Here is an 18,728-nt window from a genome sequence, read left to right as displayed (position 1 = left end):
CCACAGAAAATCACATTGCAAGATTTCAATATCACTATTAAATCAATTTGAAACCAATTTCAACTTCTTGTGGTAGTAGAACAAGGTCTACGCGTTTCAAGAACCCTAAGTTTGGGGTTCTCTCATCAGGACCTGAAAATCAAAATGAGAGCCAAAATTGAGAATGGCAGGGGCAAAAAACCTTTGATTGCATACTACAAAGCTCAGTGCTACCATAGTTACCTCTGACAAATGCAAGAAGATCAGCCGATCTAATAAGGAAGGCTCTAAAAAAAGAAGAAAAGAATGGGGCACTAAATCAGTGGGACAGATGGTGCTAATTGTGATAGTAAAACCAAAAAAGTGTAGAAGAAACGTCTATAAGTCATCGTGTGCTTACATGAAAAGTAGCGCGTCAATGGAGTCTCGATGTAGAGGAGAATATGTTCAGGTATAAAGTGGCTGCCATGTGGGACGAGTCAATCGTATACTGTGGGATGGAAAAGATCAGATTAGGTTCGAATATAGTGGTGGCTGTGGATTAATCGTTCCATATCGTGTCTTGAATTTAGTACCTTAAATGGCTCAGGAAGGCGTGTTGTACTTCACAACGGCGTAGTGCTGCGTATAATCAGCAAAGAGGAAGTGGTATGGAGCTAACGTCGCCAGTATTTTTGAGAAGTCAATTGCAATAGGAATCTGCAAGATAGGAAGGAATACAGCTGAGGAGACGCGTAATGTTTAATAAAGACTGAAGCGAGGTTTCTCAAAGAAAGAATGGGCGAACTCGGGCTAGGGCTTACCTTTATGCAACTCTATTCGTATCCTCGATCGATTTGCAACGCCGGACTGGTCACGTGAAGGGTGAGTTCACGCGAGGTTGTTTATCAAGTGCATAACATCGATGAAGGACTAATAATATCTGGGAAGCCCAATTCAAGATGGCGGACTCTGGTGATTTAAGTTTTGGTAATGGAAACTTTTATTTATGTGAACAGTATGTATGGGGATTAAGCCGCATTGGTGATACGATATGCACATTTATGACATGCTACAAAGTAGGAAAATCTTCGAGGCAAGTTGGTCGTGAGAGAGTCCCACATGTGGCAACGAGAAGGTTACCGCAAGAGCAAAATTAGCCCAGTTTATAAAGTTCAGAGATCTCATTCAATCCATTGAACGCTGTGTTGAATTTTAATATCATGAAGGCCTCTCTGTGAGACAATTTCATTTCTAAGTCACCTCCCCTTGGATCTCGTTCTATCTTAGAGATAACTGTCCATTTTAGATCATTAATTTGATGGTTTTTGGCTTTCCAGTGGGTGACCAGTGGAGCTGATTCAACATTTTTATTGATCCGTGATTTATGTTGTGTTATCCTTGTACGAATCTCTTGGGTAGTTTTCCCTATATATAATAGATTACAGGGACAGCGGATGCCATAGATCACGAATTTGCTCTTGCAGTTAGTAAAAGAGTCATGTTTCCAAAATGTGGAGTTATGTTCAAATAGATTGCCTTCTTCTGTAGAGTCACAGCAGATACAAGTACCACATTTGTGGTGTCCTTGTACTGGAGGGAGGCCGACATAGTCACGCAAGGTGCTTTGTTTTTCTTTGGGCATGGATGCACGTACGATTTGGTTAGCTATATTCCGGTCCTTTTTGAAGGCAAAAAGTGGGTTCTGTTTAAGTGAGGCATCGAGATTTTTTATCAGATGCCAATTTTGGTTGATAACCTTTTTGAGGTTGTTTGAATTGGGGCAGTACGTCGAGACACAGACAATCCTGTCTAGTGGAGGTTTTTCATGTTTTTGGAGGAGTTCCTCTCTTGGTGTCCACCAGGCTCTTTTCATAGCCTTTTTCAGGAGTTTCCTGGGATACCCTCTTGTGATTAAATTATTGGACAATCTAGTAGCATGAAAAACGTATTCGTCCTTAAATTTGCAATTACGTCTCACTCGTAAAAATTGTCCGAAAGGTAAATTTTCGCGCAAATTCCTGGGATGGTTGCTTGTAAAATGTAACGTTTTATTGCGATCTGTTGGTTTCTTAAATAAAGTTGTCGCTAAACCGTTGTCAGATGGATATACCTCCACATCAAGAAATGGGATTGTTACTTTGGAGTAGTTTATGCTGAATTTGATGTCCTCAGTACGGTTGTTGAGCCAGCAATGGAAGATTTGGAGATTTTCTTCTGTATTGGTCCATGTCATGAAAATATCGTCTATATAGCGGATCCAGTTTCCGATGAATTGGGAATAAGGATTATTGTTATAGACAAATTTTTCTTCGAATTTTGCCATAAAAAGAATGGCTAACTCCGGCGCAAAAGGACACCCCATCGCCACTCCTTTTACTTGATAATAAAAGTCGTCATTGAAACTGAAGTAGTTTTTCTTTAAAGCGAAACTAGCCAGATCCATAAGGAATTTAGTGGAGAATTTGGGGTTAGGTCGGCTCTCCAAAAAAGAGTTAATGACTGAAAGTCCTTTATCCTGTGGGATTTGAGTGAACAACGAGACAACGTCAAGTGTGACGAGGTAGTGGTTCTCTGGATCAAATTGTATTTGTGCCATCCTGTTGATGAAATCAGTGGTGTCACCTAAGAACGAGGGTATTTCAAAGATGAATGGTTTTAAAAAATAATCCACGAATTGATTGAGTGAGTGAATGTTTTATAGGTACCAGTATGTTTGGCATAAAGATGAGTGTTTTTCCCAGAATGTTTGAAACGTGTATCTGAAAGGTTTGTTGTCCACTTCACGTATGTTGTCTCATTTATGTGATTTATATAAGAAATGTTGTTGTTGTCCGTCTTTTGGAAGGACGTTAAAGTGTTTTTGATATTATGAAATTTATTGATTAAATCGGAAAAAGAAATTATTCCAGGCATTTTGTAATTCCTCAAAATGTCTCCTCACAAGTCTATTTGAGGTTTAAACAGTAGCAGTATTAGCATGTCCCAGGCCTTTGCGGCACAACAGAAAAAACTCCCACCTCCCCAACTGGCCTTTTTGACGTGTGGAATTATTATTTGTTTTGCCTCGGCCGAGCGCAATGCTCTGCCAGGCACATACCTTTGCAGGTGTTGCCTCATGTAAGCAGGACCAGACCCCTTAAGGGCCTTAAAGACCATAGAAAGAGCCTTGAATTCTACACGTTGTTTCACCGGAAGCCAGTGAAGGTTTCGAAGTTCCTTCTTCACTGAAACAAACCTTGGGGTGCCCAAGAGCACCCTAGCTGCTGCATTTTGTACGACCTGGAGTCGGTTAAGATGTCTATTTGTGAAGGTTGAGATAGAGGCCGTTGCAATAATCCAGTCGAGACAAAATGAGAGCAGTGACTACTGTCCTGAGGCTATCTTCAGGAAGAAGAAATGTTATTTTCCTCAGGATTAACATAGGAGTTGATATCATAAGGTGGGCCTTGCAATCTGTCACGACCCTGAGCCAGCATGGGGACGTGGTGAGAGGATCTACTAAGATAATCTCCAATCAAAAAAGCCAAAGTCAAAAAGCAGACTAATGAACTGGTCTCTTTAACAATTCACACCACGGTCAGCATAATCTCCTGAGGGGAAAATGAGCACCCTGGAAATGGGAAGAGGGGAAAGATACTGTCTTCCCAGCACTTCTGTATAACACCACAGGCCTCGTGCATGGCTCAAGGTGCACGTCACTCACTGTCATTCTTAGGTAAATAGATATTATGAGAGCAGCTACATAAGTAGCAGTATTCAGTAAGACTGTATTATAAAGTGTCTCTTTAATACTGTCGTCCCTCCTCTCACTCCCCACCCTGCATCAGTTTTAACTGATGTCCCAAGGTCTTCAGCTGTTTCCCTCTCTAGGATGTACTGGGAGACCACCCCAAGCTCTGGAATCGAGAATATGTGAGCATGAGCAAAAAATTATGAGAACTATACAAGCAAGTGAAGAATAAAATAACAAAGGAATCAAGAATGGGGTGTGTAATTTGGCAGGGAGCAAATTACAGAACATCAACTCAAGCTGCAAGACAACTGGGATATGCATATAAGTATAGACCAGTGGATTACGCATGTGTGATGCAAACCAAAGAAGAAGGTTCAAGGTAGGCAAAACAGGAACAAGAAACATAGAAGAGAAAGGAGGGAAGAAGATATTAGAGGAGCTGCTAAAACAGGAAGTAGAGAAGAAAGAAAGGTAGCAACCGAAAGAGGGAGTTATCAGAAATCTGAAATTAACTAGGAACGAATTAAGAAGTAGTTCTGAAAGAGAAGTTTCAGCTCTCTCTTACTGGTGGCCAGAGAGGTGGTGGTTCCTGGTAGGCCTAGGCGAATTTGAAATTACGCTTTCGTAATTTAGGGACTTTCACCTTATATGAAAAACACAAAATTATGGCAATACTTTGCTTTACTTCATTATGTGCATTTCGCTGTAAACATTTACAGCAAAGATAACATTCCCTGCAAACATTTACTGTAAACGCACAGGAACAGAATGCGGACTGCTGCAGTTCATAGTGCTTTTACATGGATTCTTAAGGGGAAAATTGATGTGGGGGCGCATTTTGCACTATAATGTATCACAAAATTATGGATTTGCATTTCGCGAATTTACAAAAAAAAAAAGCAAACTACGCGAATATTGCACACCCCTAGGTAAAAGAACTGGAGGGGGATAGTTCCAAATTCTAAATGCACTCCAAGTGCAGGACTGCGCCATTGTGTGTTCCATTTTGGAAGTTGAAGGGTCTAATGTCTAATGTAGGGGAGAGGATGTGGTCCGTCGGCTACGCTGCCGACTTTGGTGCTGGAGCCTCGGGATCGCGTCCACATCCTGTGATTCTGGGCAAATCACTTAATCTCCCCGTGCCTGAATGTGTAATTGTAAATACGGTGCTATGTAAAGCGCTCCAATACCTTCGGGTCGAGTTAGCGCTATATAAATATGCAAAACAAAAAAAATTGGTATTTCTGAGCTGCACAGGGATCTGAACCCACCAGACGTTTTCCGTTTCGCTGCATGGTAACGGGGCTGGTGGGGCGTAGAACTGGTGGGTGATGCATGCCATTTGTAGAGAGCCCATCTTCCATGGTAGCCATTTATATCAATCATAATCAGTCTGCAGACAAGTCTGAGCATGCCACTTGTACAGTAATTACATGTTAGCATTTTGCTCATCTCGGGAAAACACAAGCTAGTCAGACTTCTTTCCGTGTCATCTTTTGGCTCGTGGATGAAGCGAGCGCGCCAGGCTCGGAAGTGCCTATGTGTCAACTTCTCTGATGCGGATATGGAAAAATTGCTTTGAGTTTATTAATTCGGGGAAGAGGTTTGACCGGCGACGTAACCCCGAGCAGAAAATGAGCTTGCGAAATGCTATTGCTGACGTCTGTGAGTTGGCTTGGCCGTCCCGTGGTGGGCGGGCCCTTTACTGGCAAACAGGGGACATCCCGGCGGAGGCTGAGCTACCGCACGGCCGACCTGACGAAAGAGGAAAGCGATTGAGGAGGGCGCGACGAGGAGCGTGCAGCCCTGGAAGCTCTAAGCAGGGTCTGCTGAAGGGTCTGTAAAGCGCTGGCAGAAAGGTTTGCAAGAAGAACCCGGACCCCAGAAGCTGTCTGCAAACAGCAAGGGCAGATCGAAGCTGCTTGAAGAAAGGGCAGCAGTACAGAGAGCGAGACGATTCTGGCTGGCCCTCCGTGGTGCCCCGCGGACGTCACGGCAGCTGTGGGAACCAGCCGCGGGGCTGTCTACTTTGGCCGGCGCGAGGAGGGCTTCCGCGAGGAGTGATGTGACCCGTCTACAGGAGGAGCTGTGAGAGACAGACCATATTGCATCCTGCAGGGGGGCACTCTGAGGAGCCCCCTGTACCAGTTGCAGGAGGCCCCGTGGGGATCCCCAGGAGCAGTGTGCAGGCGATCTTTGTAGCTCTAACCAGCTGTGAGGTGCGAGCCCTACATCGAACCCGGCTGTCTCCGCCTTGGGATGTAACCGAACCGTACTGTACAGGTAGGCTGTCTAGCCCCCTCCCCCCACCGTATTTTATATTACTGGGATAATAAAAGGCTGGAGTGCGTCCTATTGTTTGTTTTCTCCCATTTCTTAGCACATCTTGGGTCCGATTTGAAAAGAACGGGTGGGAGCCAGAGGCGCAACTAGAGCCAAATGTGTGAGGGGGGGGGGGGGGGGTGCTAAGAAAAAATTTCGAGGGGGGGAACTGAATCTTTAAGCAATAGGCAGAGTGGAGCTGATTTCGGGGGGGGGGGGGGCTGAATCTTTAAGCAATAGGCAGAGTGGAGCTGCAGGGGCTCTTAGAAGGGGTGAAACAACAGCGAGGCCTCATTAACATGCAAATGGTCTTTTGAAGAGCTGTGAAGTGCTCTGGTGCGGCTGTGGGTGCTCATCCCTGTCTCATCCCGGGCTGCCACACACAAGGGGGGGGGGGGATGGGGGCTGAAGCCCTTTGAGTCCAATGGGTGTGGCCATGATTAAACAGAAAACCTATTTTGTCCCAAGAATCTGTAGCGCAGTAGACCTGCCCGTCGAGCAGCGTGTTGTTTCTGCTAGGGGATTTCCAGTTACAGTCCATCCCTCTTTTATATGAGCCACCCCGAGTGCAATGCATCACATTCTAGTTACAGATGAAAACCGCTGGACTCGAAGCGCCCATCTCGATTCCTATCACACTATTATCGTTTTGTGCGGTGCAATTCGAATTTCTTTCATTTTGTTTAACGCGCCGCATTTCATTCACACAAACTCTGTTTCACTGACGTGCATTTTTTTCCATTTCCCTTTTTGCTCGGCTGCAGCGTAGACTTTTCATTTGCAGTGGTTTGCTAAAGCAGCCCTGGCCGTGGTTTCCTTGCAGGGGCCCTAGTGAAGGGAAAGGAATTTCCCCCCTGCCACTGTTTGAACTATAAAATACATCAATCATCAGGGACTAGAGGCCCCTCTGCCACCCCTCCCCCCGTGCCACTGTACCTGCTGCACCAGTGGAAGTTACGCTCCTGCGCCGGACACGGCCTGACATTTCCTGCTGCGACTGGAGGAGGCTGGACAACCAGTACCATGGCAACGCCCTGACTCTATCCTGTCCTGACTGGGAGCCATGGTGCCTGCAGCTCCCCCGGGGCTGCCCTCTCTCAGCGCTGCTAGAATCCAGCCCTACGGGTTAAAACCTTTCCAGGCCCAGCCCTGCAAGAGAGACTAGAACATATTTTCGTTCAATGCAAATTAACAACTCTTCAGAAAAGGTATGTGTTTGCTGGGGGACCGATTTTCAATCTCTTGCCTCTGACGCATGGAAAATAGCGGCCAGAAAGAAAGCGGGGGTTGGGGGTGAAGGGGCGTTCCTACCATATGCGCTTCTATTCCGTATATGTTTTTATAGTTTTTCAAGGTTATCAGGTCACTTATTGAAAAAAACAGTATTCTCAAACTGCATTTTAATAATCGACCCCTATAGTGGGATCTTATTTGAGATGAGAGCAGTAGAGAGCTGTGTGCTGAGTGCAGTTGAAACGCCCTATCTGCGCTGCTGTACCCACTAATCACTCTTTCATGAAATCTGACAACACGTGTAGGAGAGCAACATTCCGCATATTGCCACCAATATAGTCTGAATGTGGGCACATTCTCTGCACAACTTGCCAGACCTGTGTCCTAAATGATGCAATAAGCCAGTCGTGACGTTTCAAACACTAAATTGCCCCAATTGAGGTTTTGTCAACAAAGCACGTGCACGAAGGCATGATTGGCAATAAAACCCGCACTGACTCATTGTATTGTTATGAGCGGGGCCATTTACATGTTGACACTGGCAGGGGTTGCGCAATGGAGAGATAAGGTCTGTTTGGTCGGCACCACATGCCTCAGTCGAGTGTTTCCTTTTATTGGGCTTATGGCTCATGTGTTTGCTGAACAAAACCGAGACTCCCCACAGCCCTTCTTGATTAATAAACAGCGCTGCCACTACAATTATTACATCCCTTGTCAATCGGGCAAACAAAAGCAAAATAAACAATTCAAGTGTCCCAGAGAGGCATCTTTGTGCCAGGGGTCACAGCACCCAGCCTGCACGAGGCAGTACAGCGCAGTCTTTAGTGGTACTAGGACCCCTTTGGCAGGTTGCGTTGTCCCATTTTCCGAGCTGCTTCGCTGGTCGTCTCATTGACTTGGTCAGGGATTGGCATCCGCATTAGGAGCTGTCTCCGCGTCTTCTGTTACTCCCATGCTCACACTTGGATCATTCGCATTGGTAGCAAACAAGTCTGGAGTTGACTGAAAGCGTGTTTGCCTTTGTCTCCCAATTCTTGATGACTGGCACATCACAGTTAAGGCTGATGAATGATGTCATCTCCTATGACAGTTGTCAGTGTTTGCCTTTTTACCGTCATCATAGCCACGGACTGAGGGTCAAAAGCTATTCTACACTTCTGGCTTGGGTGACTGCCTTTGACCAACACTGAGTCTTTTTCTCTAATGCTCATCGTCTTGACACCCTTCGAAGCCTGTTGCTGACATCATTCTTCTGATGGCCTTCTGCCCGCATGACATCTGTCTGTCTGGATTTGGCGCCAACTAGGACAGCTCGGTTGGAGTCAACAGGGATGGTGCCGGTCACGGGTTGTATCATAATGACTGTCGCAGCGATACTCTAAGTCGATTGGTGAGGAGTGGACCAGTGCTCCCTCGTGATGTGGGAAAGCATGTACCTTGTAGGTGACCCTCTTGTTTCTTTGCTGTAACCACTGCCTTCTTTACAGTACTCATGAACCTCTTGAGTTTGCTGCTGACTTGGTATGTAGATTGATAAGGCACCGTTAAATGCCAAAGGATGCAGGGTATAGCTGTAGTGTGTGCGATTGATATGGGAGAACCCGTGCCTGGTTTTTTTTTGCTTTTTTGTTTACTCTGTTGGTCACCAAAACCAACCATATTTTGATTATTCCTGCTCATTCAGGTGTGTTGGCCAGCAGGTCGACGTCCGGGACACAGGCATGTGTATCTAGGATGATAAGGGCTTGACACTCATTAAAGTGCTGCACAAGTCGAAACTCAGCTTTTTTTCAGGAACCACGCTCAGTTGTTGGATGGTGCGGGGTTAGCTTCTCTGCTCGTCTTGATATCGGACACACGAGGCATGACACTGCCTCGCGTTCCCCCTGTTCTTAGATATCAGTATCACTGCCCCCTGATGTCCTACTGGTGACAAGTTGATAACCTAGGGTAAAACTGTGTCTTAACAGAACAATCCCTCCTCTGAAACTGACAACTGCATGCATGGCCATGTTTATCTTCATTTTAAAGCCAGTAGGCTTACTTTATTGATTTTTAAGTGTCCTAGCAAAATAGGCCTCTTATTTTACTTTGTGAATGATTTGACAAATCCTTTTTTAACTCAGCTGTTGACATTCAGTTCTTGGTGTAACAAGTTGTAGTAACTCTTACATTCCCCTTAAACTTCAGAGATGTCTTGTTTCAGTCTCAAGTTTGAGGATTAGTAACCCTTGAATGGTGATAAAATTGAGCTTTTTTCCCAGTGAGACATCTTTAAATATGGGCCTCTGTTTTATGGTCGCTGGCTCTGGCCCACTCCCTGCCCTGCTACTTTGACCAAAAATGCTGGTGTTACTCTCAACTCAGGTCTTACCTTCTGCCCGCATGTCAACAAGCGCGCTGGTGCATGTGGCTCCCTTTTGAAGGGCTTGTGGGAAATTGTTCCTTGCCTCTGAGTTGAAGGGAGACATTTGGTGATCCAGGCATCTATCTCAATCTGTTTAGATTATTAGAATGCAGTCTTCCTGGCTTACGTAAACCCCTTCTGTATCATATTTGGATTGTGCAAAATGCAGCTGCCACTTCTGTTATCTAATTTAGCTCAGTGTGCTTCTGTTAAATCCCAGCCGGTCGTCTTTTAAGGTTATCAGTGAACTGATATTGTTTCATGACAGTTTGCATGGTACCAGACCTACTTACTGGCATTAGTTGTAGTATCCCAACTTGGGGCATCAGCTCTACATGCCCTCTCACACGCTCTGTGCATCTTCTCATGCACTCTTGGCTGTTATCACATATTTATATATGTATATGGTATTTGTACAGCAGAAACCTAGTCAAAAGGTAGGAGAGTGCTGTACAGGGTCAGAGGCAAGCAACAAGTGATAGAGGAGCTGAGTTCTGGGAGAAGTGTGTTGTGACTGTGGTGTGTTGTGGTGTTCTTTAGAGAAGTACACCTTCAACTCTTTCCTAAATTGGAGTAGTGTTGGGGCGGTCCTGATGGATTCTAGACTGTTGTTCCAGATCCTGACTGTCAATCTTCCATGTCACCAGACCTGGCTGACTCTCCTTCTCTGTTTTTAGGTCTCGCCTGACCCAGCGCATGCGCTGGTCTGGCGAGACTTATTGAGAGGGCTCCAAAAAGTGCTACCAGGCCAGCCTAGACCTACAGTGCATGTGCGCGGGTGCGCGCGCTGCTTTTACCGCGATTACTTTCACTTTCACGGCTGCTTTGATGTTTGATGGCATCACGATCACTTTCGCGGCCGCACGGCCGCTTGGCATAGCCAATAGGTCTCGCTTTTGCGACCTTATAAGTGTTTAGTTATGCAACTGTTGCATGGCTAAACACTTATAAGGTCCCAAAGGCGAGACCTATTGGCTATGCCAATGCTTGTTCCTCTTGTCCCCAGTGCATCAGAGGTAGAATACTCTGCCCAGGTGAAAGCAGAGTGAACTATGTGCCTGTGAGAGTGAAGGAAGCAGCATATTAAAGCAAGACTGATTGTCTTTGCTGATGATTGTTAAAGCCATGACAAAAAAATGTTCAAAAAGTATTCGTGAATTAGCTTGGACCTGTACTTTTTTATTAACATGCAACGTTTCTATTAATGTAATACCAATAAAAATAAACAAAAAAATAGGATATTACACAAAAGCGGTTTATTTCTCAGTACATTTAACTGCACTAATCAGCCAACATCATGTTATGAGTATTTTGTTTTTCAGTTTTTCACTGTAAAGAATGATTCAACAGAACTTGATAACCTAATTAAAATAGGGTGTTTGTTCAGCTGGCTTTAGAACTTGTATAACAACTCAATGTGAGATCTGCTAGGAGTCAGAAAGTAGCATTGCACATAATGTGGAATAGAAAAGCAATCCAGGGATGCCCTACCACCGGATTGGCAGTCGTGTCAGGAAACCGTGGCACTCAAACGTTTGAGTGAAAGCTGATGAGGCTTTACTGAGAATGTGACAAAGAGCCTATGTGTCCCTATCTGGCAACCACATGAATTTCACTGGTTGCTATTTTTCCACCTGAGTGGCTGATTGTAGGCAACTTGAGAAGGTTTTGGATCCTTTTTTAGCTACAATTGATTAGCAAGATAGCTCTCTGGATTAATACACCTGCTGAAATCATTCTGAAAGGGGAAGCGTGTACTACTAATTTCTGATTTATGGATACAAGTAATCCTGTAAAGTTGTCAGAACCTGAGAGGGGGTGCAGTAGTTTGATGCAAAGCACTATTTAATAGTAAGCTGTGAAAATAACAGTGGCGACATATTCCTGAAAATAGAAGTATGTGGGTGACTACTTTGGAGTTATATAAAAGTGGTTTGTACATGCAGCATACAGACCACACCAGAGAGTCATACCCGTGTTCATTAATTATGATATGTAAAGCTGGTTTTTCAATTACTGTAAAATATAACATTTTCTCACTGCTTAATTTGAGCCGGTGGTTGTAGGTGTGGCCCACTGGCAGGGTCAGACTGGCCTATAGGCTTTTGGGCAGTGCCCGATGGGCTGGTCTGACAGATCAGTGTGCAGGATGTTTTTTAGCAGTTTGTGGGCTGTTTTATACCATAAGAAGGAGAGAATACCTGCCACAAATTGATGAAGAACAAGGCCCTAAAAGGGTCCGGATAATTAATAACCACCACCAACAGGCAAACCATGACGGAGAAAGCAAAAAGGATAAAAGGATAAAGAATCTTTTAATTATCTTATTTTTTATTTCATCATTTTAGATAGAAAGGATAACAAACATTTAAAAGTGTATATTGACAGCAACAGCCAAGGTGAATAACACAATAATACAATTCCTGTATAACAAATAGCTGACAGTCCCAACGAACTCCTTCACAACAACACAATCATACTAACTCTCATTCAGCAACGACATCACACAACATATTAAATTAATGCACACTAATAAAAACAATTATGGAAATGGATAGTCGTTCCACAGTTCATAATCAATGAGATAAACTTTAAACAGCCCAAAGGGGCTAAGAAACGCCAATAAGCACGTTTTAGGCTAACGAATGCCAAGTTAGGCTAGAGAGTGCCAACGCGCGTTTCGGTGTACAAGCCCCAGCCGGGGCTGCACCTTCATCAGGGCGAAGGAGAACAGGGATGGTGGGACAGGCACACCTGTAAATATAAAGAATAAAGAAATATTGGAGAACAACATAAAAACATAGATGTATAAATTTGCAGTTAAGGTATCAAAGACGGTCTAATAATGAATAACTAATCCAATATACAACGTAGAAGGTCATACAAGGTTTGCCAAAAATCGGTGGGGTTTAGATATTGAATAAGAAGATTAAATCTAAAAATTGGAATAAAGTGCAGAGAAAGAAACTAAACATATAATACAAGGTGTACAAATAATATAGGTCATCATGTAACAAATGGAAATGGGGAAGCTTCTCTTGGAGTGAGAGCATTTTCAGATACACAGAGTGCTGAAGGGATAATAAAACTCAATAGGGGGACTATTGGAGGTCTGAGCACCAACCGCAAAAAAAAAAAATATATATATATATATATATAGGCCATTAATGAGGTGGCATGAAATAACTTGCGGCCTATGTAAGTTAGTATAGCCAACAGTAGAAGCATTAATAAGCGTTCTCAAAATACAGATGCCCGCCCATACCTATCGGTCAAGGGAAGATGCGCCAACCAAACAAATGGGTCATTGCTTCAAAGGGATGGCATATTTCTAGTAATGGAAGAAGACACTGGACGGTACGGTGTCTGGAAATAAATAAAAAACATGAAAGAGAGGAGTTAGCCCCAGCACGAGTCAATATCGGAGTTTATGGGGGGCACTAATCGGGAAACGATGCCATGAATCACCTACCCATGGCTCTGCTAGGGGACGATCCACCAGGAAGCAGGGGGGAGGAAAAGTTGGTCCTCGACAGAGAGGGATGAAGGAAGGCTGTTTTATAGCCAGGTGGGCCTGATTTTACTGTTGATTTCCCTGATATCACCACAAACATTGTCTACAGCAAGCAGAAATGCAAGCAATCTCCCTCCCATACCTTGCAAAATACCCACACAGCATGTCTTTACCAGCTCAAAACTGGCCTGGTTTACAAACACAGGCCATTTTTTTTACCTATCTGGTTTGCTAATTGGGGCCACTTTTGTTTTGGTTCCTGGGTCTGTTTTCTGTCCCAGTCCGACCCTGGCCACTGGTACAAATTTTTTGGGTCCGTCACGTATTTTGCCGGATCAGACATTGACCTAGAGCAAGAGAGAGCAAAACACAAAAGGAGAAAGAAGGTGAAAAAGAAAGACGTAAAAACAGTGAGAAAGGGAGAAAGCATTGATGAAAAAACCTGCAGGAGTGAGGTGAAGTGGCAGAAAGCGTTTGCTGTTGGCTGAAAGAAGCAGGAGGTGGAATCCAGACTCAGCAACCTTGGTATTTAGCACCCCAGGATTCTATAGCGCTGGCTGCGGGCTAACGAGCAAAGCGTTGGCCCGGCGCTTATTCTTTCATAAATTAAAAACACTTTTTGTTTCTAAAAAGAAAACCCTAGACTGCAGCGTGCACTCTCCTGGCCTCTGGCCCACAAATTTATCTCATCCTGTCCTGACAGGAAGTAAGTGTCCACCTCAAGAGGGTCTTATTTTACCCTCGTGCCTCTGCAGCAGCAAGGCTTCCGAGGTATGCTCCAGAATGTTATTTTTGGGGTCTGTGCCCAGGGACTACATCTACCAAGCCCCCCCCCCACACAATCCTCTCCTCCCCACAATTCAGAATCGCCCACGTGACTCGGAATGCTGATATCAGGAGTTCATCCGATGCCTCCATGACCTAATTTGATTTTAATGTTACTACTTCTGTACCCATGCCATATCCAGCTGCTGATCACTAGGACAGTGACAGAAGCATGGAATAATTATGAGAATTTTTATCGAGCAAAACAGTATTGACAAACAAGCAATCCTCCTGTTCTTTTAAATTTAGCGCATCACTGTTAGATGTTTTGTAAAGAATTTACGTCCCACACCACAAAAGCTGGATACTGTAACTCCTTGTGAGACACATACCGCGCTTTCTCGTCAATAATTCTCAGTGATCTCTTCAGTGGAGTAAAGAAACTTGAGGGGGTGTGGTCCCCCCTGCAAAGTCCATGGAGGGCCCCTCCCCCCGGCTCATCACTTACCACTTTGCCCCACTGCCCTAAAATTGAGCGTATCAAACTAACGCTAACTGGTCCCAGACCCAGTCAGTGTATTGTGCTGAGGGGGCTCCCTGGCGCTCACCCCCTAACTCCCGCACTGCAGGGGCTGTCGGATCTAATGTTACACCAGTGGACCTCCCCATTCTCTCGCTTACTAATTCATTTGAAAAGTATGTGCCGTTTGCTAGTAGACACGAGTGGGTGACATGAAGCAGATATGGTCATCACATTACTCACATAGGTTGATGCTTTGTCTACGCAATGAACAGGTCTGTCCTGTAATTGCACAAAGTTGCACCTCCTGCCGTTTTGAAGTTAAAGTTGTCGATATTCGTATGTAGTGATGGTTGCTTTTCTCTTGTTCCATCACAGGGCAGATTTCTGACATATTCTACAAAAGATGAGAAGCTGTCTTTGACCGGGCCAAAGGTGGGGGTTATAAGGGATGTGGGCTCTCAAACACAGCCCCCCAGTTCCTCACTCTCCCCTACAATGAAGTTATTGAGGCTATTGAAAAGGTGGACGGTTTATTTCATCCCATCCCAGGATCAAGACCTCCATTTTGTTTGCCTTAAAACACAACCAATTGTCCTGTATCCAGCATTGTACTTTTCCACCACAAGTCACCCCCATATTCATATAATGTCTTACCATGGTGACAAAGCCAGACAGGAAACTAAATGAGATCTGGGAACATTTGGAAACCAGCCCCATGATGCAACATGTGGACGAGCATTGCGAGTGAACCTGGTCTTCTCCAGGCAATTTGGAGGGGTTCTCCCCCAAGATATTTGTAAGGGGTTTCTATCAAAGCATGTTTAAGCATGATTTTAAATATATTTCCTGCAGGTCATGGGATTTATAAACAGTCACTCACAATAGGAAACAAATAGTCAAATGCTTCACGATCTGCACGAGACAAGAAACAGAAAAAATCATGTACTTATGTATAAAGACATTATGTGTCGGATACTAAAAACAAATTCACAGTAGATGAAGAATTGTGCCACTGGAGATGCACTGTCTATCTGATGCAGTGTGTTGTTGTGAATAAATGATGACACAAACCTCTACACCAATAAATGGTCTACATTTTACATTCGGTAGCAGGACATGATGCCACTCAATATTCCAGTGCCAGTTAAGAGTATTCTTTGCTGTTTGTAAGAAAGTGTAATACATATGTTAGCTTGTGAGGAGTGCTACTAAAGTGCAATATATGCCAGCTTGTCAGGAGTGCTGGTAAAGTGCAATATATGCCAGCTTGTCGGGAGTGCTGGTAAAGTGCAATATGTGCCAGCTTGTCAGGAGTACTAGTAAAGTGCAATATAGGTAAAGTGCAATATATGCCAGCTTGTGAGGAGTGCTGGTAAAGTGCAATATATGCCAGCTTGTGAGGAGTGCTGGTAAAGTGCAATATATGCCAGCTTGTCAGGCGTACTGGTAAAGTGCAATATAGGTAAAGTGCAATATATGCCAGCTTGTGAGGAGTGCTGGTAAGGTGCAATATATACCAGCTTGTGAGGAGTGATGGTAAAGTGCAATATATGCCAGCTTGTGAGGAGGGCTGGTAAAGTGCAATATATGCCAGCTTGTGAGGAGTGCTGGTAAAGTGCAATATATGCCAGCTTGTCAGGAGTACTGGTAAAGTGCAATATAGGTAAAGTGCAATATATGCCAGCTTGTGAGGAGTGCTGGTAAGGTGCAATATATACCAGCTTGTGAGGAGTGCTGGTAAAGTGCAATATATGCCAGCTTGTCAGGAGTACTGGTAAAGTGCAATATAGGTAAAGTGCAATATATGCCAGCTTGTGAGGAGTGCTAGGAAAGTGCAATATATGCCAGTTTGTCAGGGGTGCTGGTAAAGTGCAATATATGCCAGCTTGTCAGGAGTGCTGGTAAAGTGCACTATATGTGTCGTGGGGAACAACACGAGGCAGGAGACAACAAGTAGAAAAGGCTTGAATCGTTTAATATAATGTACAGCACACGCCTACTCCTGCAGTCTGTTCCTGCTCTCGCCAACTGACCAGAGCTCGAACGCACCACTGGAATGGTGGACATAAGGTTCTGTATAGAGGGTTCTACATCAGAACCCAACCAGAACATAACAATATGTTAGCTTGTCAAGAGTGTTGGTAAAGGTGCCGAACTACTTGTCGGAAAAACATCAGGAAGGATTCAGGTAAGACATAAGGGTAGTATTGAGTTATAAGGGTAAAAGTTCAAGATTATGGAAAATGTGATAGCATAAGACAAGGATTTATGTCGGGAGACAAAGGATAATGGTGAGCGTTTTGGGGGTGGGGGTGTCGCTCACCATCCGTAAATAAGAAAGAAAAGAGGCAAAATAAATTTGAAGAATACATAGGAGAAAGGCGGAACTTAAAGGTTGAAGGAAATAGAGGGTAGGTACAAGGGCATCTAATATCCCAAAACAAAAAGCCTAAGAATTTTGGAAAAATACAATAAAAAAATTGTAATCTGACATTAACCATTCCACGATTAATCACTGTAATTGATCTCAAAGTGATTAATCCACCAGAGAAAATCACATGGAGCAATTTGAATTGCCCGTTGGTTTACAGATACTCCTATGATGACAGTATAAAACATTGTCCCAGTAAGAAAACTACATATTATATGGCATTTGTTGATTAGTCCAAAATGCAAAACACCGAAGTCATGCAATAAACCTCACACTTAATGCATTTGCATTGCCTAGTATGCACAGCACTACTCCTGAGACAAAAACCCCATAGCACAGCTGTATTCAGCGTCAGTGCCTCCACCGTGTGATGATATAGACAGCATCAATGCTGTGCTATAAAAAACCTGTTACACAATGCCCCATTTCATGGTATTTACCTTTGCCAACATCCTGCCCACTCCATCTCCCATCTTCCGTCTTCTACCGGCCTCTCCTCCCCTCACCCACGTGCTCGCATTGAGAGTGACGCAACAGTTCCCGAGGACTTCTGAGCAGGAAATGCATTCACCTGGAACTACAAGACTTCACTGGCTCCAATGCACGCTGCTTTGAATGCTGCTGCAGAGATAGACGGAAGCCTACCCTACCTTCTTCCTCTGCTGTATTTCTGTTTTTGCTCCTGGGTGGTGGTACTCTGGGCCTACTGGACAAAAGCTACGCATGTGCATTAATATGCATTGTATCACCGTTGGAAAAGTTGTGTTGCTTCAGGCACTCCAAAAAGCCGGCGGCTCAACCAGAATTGGGCACTAGGCTAGAATGAAAGCTTTGAGAGTTTTCACGCCTGGATCACGGCAGTTCATCTTACCCTGAAATTAGCCATTTAGCCGCAGCCCACAGGGGCAGTGCCCGGGTTGGTCTGCCCACCCCACACCTTACTAAGTGCACATGTCTACCTTGCATTATGTTGAGGTCCTCCATCGTTCAGGCCTCTCTTCCCCATCTTATTCTGTAGTCCCACATCTGCAACTTCCTACTTGCCTCATCTGTGTTATGTTAGATTAACGGACTTTATTTCAGTTCCGTCGCTTTCAAGCATTCATGTAATTTTCTTTTAATTTGAATCAATTTAGTCAGGTGGTTGAGTTTAAACCAACGTACCCTGATGGCGCTTTCTTCTCCATCTCGTGCGCAGTTAGAATCTTTGATTGTGTGTAGCTGTGCGTGGCACCGTCCTAGGGCATGGTGGCAAACCAGGATTGTTCATTCCTTAATATCTTTAGGTTGAGTCATGATGAAGAAAGTTCACAGGAAAACCAGAATATCACTGTCCCCGAATCCTTATGTTACTTTAATATTGTAGCGGGCAAAGGTTACTGCACATGTATAAAAGGAACCTTTCATCGATTTGATGACGTAATTGGGTAGAGAATAATGCACACTGTCATGCATAACTATTCTGTAAACAGTAAGAGGGTCACTATATTGATGGTGAGGTTGAAAGTTAGGCTAGCCAAAACGCGGTGACAGCAGTGTTATGATCCTGACAGACAGCCAATAAGGCATTATAAAACACTGCTTTTTTACTGGTAAGACTAATTGTATTTCTTCTTAATATCAGCGATCACATAATTTCTCTCACAACTTGTTTCAAGATTGTGAAGGCGTCCCACTTCAACGGATCCAATATTGCGGTCTCCCAATTGCTGTGATACTTTTTTCGATCACACATTGCCACCGTTTCTGATATAATTAGAGGAATGATAGAATGCCCTGCTAATCCACCACCAACCGATCTCTTCAACCAAGATGTTCTTTGTGTGCCTTAGGTTTAGC

General features: G+C 44.2%; 1 protein-coding gene across 2 annotated transcripts in view; it reads left to right on the top strand.

Annotated features, from left to right (window-relative positions):
• Window positions 1–5,400: 5,400 nt before the first annotated feature.
• Window positions 5,401–18,728, top strand: part of MAP3K8 (mitogen-activated protein kinase kinase kinase 8) — a 60,527-nt gene continuing 47,199 nt past the window's right edge. Inside the window, exon 1 of one of the 2 annotated variants that reach the window (XM_085631787.1) lies at window positions 5,401–5,977. The gene's annotated coding sequence lies outside the window, so the exon portion shown is untranslated. The remainder of the gene's footprint in view (window positions 5,978–18,728) is intronic. The other variant, XM_085631788.1, reaches the window with a different exon arrangement.

Source organism: Triturus cristatus, chromosome 10 (genome assembly GCF_964204655.1).
Source record: "Triturus cristatus chromosome 10, aTriCri1.1, whole genome shotgun sequence".
Classification (NCBI taxonomy): Eukaryota; Metazoa; Chordata; class Amphibia; order Caudata; family Salamandridae; genus Triturus; species Triturus cristatus.
This window is presented reverse-complemented; position numbering and strand designations above follow the sequence as displayed.